The sequence below is a fragment of the Eleutherodactylus coqui genome, chromosome 7, assembly GCF_035609145.1.
Source record: "Eleutherodactylus coqui strain aEleCoq1 chromosome 7, aEleCoq1.hap1, whole genome shotgun sequence".
NCBI lineage: Eukaryota > Metazoa > Chordata > Amphibia > Anura > Eleutherodactylidae > Eleutherodactylus > Eleutherodactylus coqui.
Genome location: NC_089843.1, coordinates 101,020,456 through 101,026,795, shown reverse-complemented (window position 1 = coordinate 101,026,795; position 6,340 = coordinate 101,020,456).

The following is a 6,340-nucleotide window of genomic DNA, read 5'->3' as shown; positions in this document are numbered from 1 at the left end:
ACTGGGGGTGAGTATTTTCACCTCCCCTCATGGATCCGATCCATGAGGGGAAGTGAAACTGACTTTTTTTAAACTTTTTTTTAACTTTTTCGCGATCGCCGCTAACCATTGGATAACGGCGATCGCGGGTACCGGGGACCGCTCACCGCAGTCCCCGCTGACATCTCCTGCCTCCCGGCTACCTACAGGAGCCGGGAGCCAGGAGATTTTAAATCTCCCGCGCCGCCGGGCCTTCTGCGCATGCGGCTGACGTAATGCCGCCTGGCGCGCATGCGCAGAAGACTGGCTTCGGGCCCCGGAGCGGCAGGAGAGCGGGGAGCAGTGTGCCAGACCTCGGTGAGTAATTTCAGCTGCTCCGATGGATCCGATCCATCAGAGCAGCTGAATCTTTAACTTTTTGGGCACTTTTATTTACTTTTTTTGCGATCGGCGCTATCCATTGCATAGCGCCGATCGCAATGCCGGGGGGGGCTCCGAACAGCCCGGGATGACAGCTCCATGCTGTCAGCTACCTGCGGACACCGACAGCATGGAGCTGTCACGTCCACAGCCCGAGGGGCACTATTCTCTGCAGGAAGCATGTTTTTACGTCCTCAGAGAATAGAGCCCACTTCGGGAGGACGTAAAAACACTATGGGCTGGTCGTTAAGGGGTTAAAGAACAAGCATGACAGGATAGCAAGGCACTTCAACAATGACACACAAGACACACATGCACAAAAACCAGAACAATCAAAAGAAAAGGGAAGGGGGGAAGTGACGGGGTGGGGCACCTAAAGGGGGCATTCCTGTGGGTACCTTATTCTGGCGGACCTGTGTCCCCCTCAAGGCTCATGGGTAGGTCTATTGAAACAGGCTGGTGAACTCTGCAGAGGACTCAAACATAATCCAGGGTCGCCAGGTTTCTCTATATTTTTCCCCTTGTTTTTCGGGTTCTTGAGAGTGTTCCGTGCATAGCACCTCAATAAATATGAGGATATAGCATTTCTTGTTGCCACTCCTTCATGGTGGGGACTCGTGTAGTTCGCCAGTGGTGAGGGATAACTGCTCTGGCTGCTGCAATACACATACGGAGCAGATCTCTCTTTTGAGCGCTAATGGAGCCCGATAGAATGGAGAGGAGAGCTATCCGTGGAGTGTTGCTTACGGATTTTCTGCACATCGAGTTATATGTGGCAAACACCCTGTCCCAGAAGGGGCACAATTTATCGCAACCCCACCAGACATGTATCAGGGTGCCTCTATCAGTCCCACAGTGCCAACACATATCCGGCACCAAAGGGAACACGCGTGGAGTCGCGTTGGGTATCTGTACCATCTGGCCAACACCTTGTACCCCTTCTTCTGAGCAGCGCATGCCATGGTCAACTTGTGTGTGAAAATAAATGACTTTTGCCAATTGCTATGTGTGATTTCTTCCCCCAACTCCTGCTCCCAGGCCCACTTGAAACTTGGGCTTGTGCGATTAAACTCCTGCATCAGAAGACCGTATATTTGTGACAATACGTGCTCCGGAGGGGACTGCAACTCAAACAACTCTTCAAAGGATGTAAATTCCAAGCCCGGGGTGCCGCTTCCTTCTCAAGGCGCAAGAAAGGAACGTAGCTGGAAGTATTCGAGCCAGGAGATATGAATATCTCCGCATTTGCGTTTAAGTTCCTGAAGAAAAGGCATTGATTGTCTGCCCAGAACCTGCTGGACCCTGATATCCTCCCGATTCTCCCAACCCAGGAAGTGATCATTATTGGATAATGGCGAACACGTGACCAGGAACCGCTCACCGCGGACCCCCATTAAATCTCCATGCTCTTGGCTACGTTTTGTAGCCAGGAGCAGGGAGAATTTAAATTATCCTGGCAATCCACAGCTTTTGCGCATGCGCCCGCCATTTTGGCGACGGGCGCGTGTGCAGAAGCTGTGGTAAGGTCCGCGGATAAATCTGGGGGCCTTAGGTACGTACTTTCATCCTCCCTCACGGATATGATCCATGAGGGGAGATGAAACGTACGCTTTTTAAACTTTTAAAAACTTTTTTTTAACTTTTTTTTTTTTAACTTTTTTACACTTTTTTTTCACTGTACATGATCACTGTCATCCATTGGATGACAGTGATCATGTCCCCGGTATAATCTCTCTGCTCCTAGCTACACATGGCAGCCAGGAGCAGAGGGACTTTAAATTCCCCGGGGCTCGAGCCCGTCTGTGCACGCGCCCGATGTCAATCATCGGGCGCGCATGCGCAGACGGGGATTCGGGTCCCGGGACATCGGGACACCGGGACACCGCTGAGGACTGGGGGTGAGTATTTTCACCTCCCCTCATGGATCCGATCCATGAGGGGAAGTGAAACTGACTTTTTTTAAACTTTTTTTTAACTTTTTCGCGATCGCCGCTAACCATTGGATAACGGCGATCGCGGTACCGGGGACCGCTCACCGCAGTCCCCGCTGACATCTCCTGCCTCCCGGCTACCTACAGGAGCCGGGAGCCAGGAGATTTTAAATCTCCCGCGCCGCCGGGCCTTCTGCGCATGCGGCTGACGTAATGCCGCCTGGCGCGCATGCGCAGAAGACCGGCTTCGGGCCCCGGAGCGGCAGGAGAGCGGGGAGCAGCGTGCCAGACCTCGGTGAGTAATTTCAGCTGCTCCGATGGATCCGATCCATCAGAGCAGCTGAATCTTTAACTTTTTGGGCACTTTTATTTACTTTTTTTGCGATCGGCGCTATCCATTGCATAGCGCCGATCGCAATGCCGGGGGGGGCTCCGAACAGCCCGGGATGACAGCTCCATGCTGTCAGCTACCTGCGGACACCGACAGCATGGAGCTGTCACGTCCACAGCCCGAGGGGCACTATTCTCTGCAGGAAGCATGTTTTTACGTCCTCAGAGAATAGAGCCCACTTCGGGAGGACGTAAAAACACTATGGGCTGGTCGTTAAGGGGTTAAAGAACAAGCATGACAGGATAGCAAGGCACTTCAACAATGACACACAAGACACACATGCACAAAAACCAGAACAATCAAAAGAAAAGGGGAGGGGGGAAGTGACGGGGTGGGGCACCTAAAGGGGGCATTCCTGTGGGTACCTTATTCTGGCGGACCTGTGTCCCCCTCAAGGCTCATGGGTAGGTCTATTGAAACAGGCTGGTGAACTCTGCAGAGGACTCAAACATAATCCAGGGTCGCCAGGTTTCTCTATATTTTTCCCCTTGTTTTTCGGGTTCTTGAGAGTGTTCCGTGCATAGCACCTCAATAAATATGAGGATATAGCATTTCTTGTTGCCACTCCTTCATGGTGGGGACTCGTGTAGTTCGCCAGTGGTGAGGGATAACTGCTCTGGCTGCTGCAATACACATACGGAGCAGATCTCTCTTTTGAGCGCTAATGGAGCCCGATAGAATGGAGAGGAGAGCTATCCGTGGAGTGTTGCTTACGGATTTTCTGCACATCGAGTTATATGTGGCAAACACCCTGTCCCAGAAGGGGCACAATTTATCGCAACCCCACCAGACATGTATCAGGGTGCCTCTATCAGTCCCACAGTGCCAACACATATCCGGCACCAAAGGGAACACGCGTGGAGTCGCGTTGGGTATCTGTACCATCTGGCCAACACCTTGTACCCCTTCTTCTGAGCAGCGCATGCCATGGTCAACTTGTGTGTGAAAATAAATGACTTTTGCCAATTGCTATGTGTGATTTCTTCCCCCAACTCCTGCTCCCAGGCCCACTTGAAACTTGGGCTTGTGCGACTAAACTCCTGCATCAGAAGACCGTATATTTGTGACAATACGTGCTCCGGAGGGGACTGCAACTCAAACAACTCTTCAAAGGATGTAAATTCCAAGCCCGGGGTGCCGCTTCCTTCTCAAGGCGCAAGAAAGGAACGTAGCTGGAAGTATTCGAGCCAGGAGATATGAATATCTCCGCATTTGCGTTTAAGTTCCTGAAGAAAAGGCATTGATTGTCTGCCCAGAACCTGCTGGACCCTGATATCCTCCCGATTCTCCCAACCCAGGAAGTGATCTAAGAAACTACATATTTTAATGTGAAAAACATATTAAAATGTATAGTAAAAAACAATCAATAAAAATACCTTTTAATCAACAAGCAAATAATTCAATAATCCAATTTAAGACCTTTGGGGTCAATGTATCCAAGTTAAATATCCAAGTTGGATTCATGTATCAGGGCATACAAACAAACTCCTTCCTGTTCAGGGCCATCCACAATTCAGGTGGCGTGTAAATCACGTGTTTGCTACCGCCACCAGCTTACATTCACAGTAAACAGGGCGTCCTTCATAGACAAACAACAGTCTGCTTACACACGTTAATCATCGTTTGATTTTCATGCCTGCAGAAACTGAATGACGAACAAATTATATTGTTGTGCAGTCGCTGCCGGCATTTACACTGAACGATTATCGTTTAGCTTCCTGCGATCCAGCAAGAATCTGCAAAATTATCATCCAGCGTAAAAGGGCCCTAAGTCTGTGGGCTGAAAGACAAATTAATTTTCTTTCCTTAGCTTATCTTATTATTGAGATCAAAATCTGAAAATTGCGTTGTCATATTATTCGGTATATTCCAGACAACAGCAAATCATTAGAAAGAAATTCTCGTACTCTAACTAATCTCAGCTGAATCTCAGCACTGTGCTTTGGTGCCCCCTTGTGGACATTTATAAAAATGACATATGATTGCACTGTTAAAATGCAACGCCACTAAAAATTTGCACTAATTTCACAATCTATTTCTTTCTCTCTCATGTGCAACATTTTTTTTACTTCATTTTTAAAACTTATACTAACCTTATCAATGTTCCTGCCACTCTGGTCCCTGCAGTTTTTTATTTACACCCGGGCAGCTGGTCATAGGCTATTTAAGCATGTAGTCACTGCAGCTAACCACTTACCTCAGCAGTCATGCTAAGACACCAGGTAATCAGCTGCCTAGATGTAAAGAGAGGCTGATGGCAATCAGAGGACATTAATAGGGTGAGTAGTTAGTATATTATCCTAATGCATTCGAATGATTTTAGAATTTTTCTTTTATATTGACAACCCTTTTAATGCAAGATTCAATTTAGGTCACTTTCACATGACCACAGTTCTGCATCTGTAATACATTGCAGGTCAGTAAACCCGGCAGTTGGGATGGGACACATGACTGTATTATAGATGTAGAAAGGTGGCCATAATACGTTGAACCTGGGCTTACTTACAGCAAAATCTTACAGATGGTGAGAAATTAATTACAGTGAAGTACACCGAAAGGTTGCCTAAATTTTCATTATATAGAAATTAGCCTTTATTTACATAAAATAGAATACTACTTTAGGGTATGTTCATACATAATAGAAATGATTCGGATTTTCTGCAGTGGAAAATCTGCACCAAAATCTGCATAAGGCCTCATGACCACAGGCACGCACGGTTTCCCAGTGCAGAATCCTGCAGCGGATTCCACCTGTGCCCGAAGACAAAGGCCAAAACTTACATTACTCACCTATCCGGGGCCAGTGTGGGTCTCCTCTGTCGTGGCCAGATCTTCTTTTCTTCTGCACGGCGGATGCGCTCGGGACACTGGCGGCGTGCCTTGCGCATGTGCCGTCTTTCTTTTTTTTAAACTCCTGCTTTCTCGCGGATCCGTGACACAGCCACAGTGTCCTCTGAGGCCGTGTCACGGATCAGGCAGCTTACATTCAGATGAATAATAAATATAGATTCTTTATTGCTCCATAAAAATGATAACTAGCGACGTTTCGACCCTTCTCCTGGGTCTTCTTTGTCAATGCTTGATAAAGACCCAGGAGATGGGTCGAAACGTTGCTAGTTATCTTTTTTATGGAGGAATAAAGAATCTATATTTATTATTCATCTAAATGCTGCCTGGACCGCATATTTCACTTGGATATCTATGTGGGTCATGATCCGGACCCTGGCTGGGCTTTGCATTCATTTCTCTCCTTGTCCTGCATAGGATTTATAACACACCAGGGGGTTCGATTGGCCTTCAGTTGCTGCTGGGTGACTTACTCTATTTACTGCAGACAGCTTCCCTTGGCTTTAATGGAAGCTGCCCGTGCGGGAAAACCGCAGAAAATGGCGCATGCTGTGGGTGTTTTCATGCTTGTGCGATCTGCGCGCCTGGGGAAAATGACATCTGCAGGTATTTAATTACCTGTGGGTGCCCAATAGTTCCCTATTGGCACGGAAAGCACGTGTAGGAGACCTGTGTAGATTTTCTAATTCCATTTTTGCCTTGGACATAAGGGCGTTACCAATCACCGTGGCTGAAAAAATCCTGTGTATTCACATGAAAAGGTCACAGATGG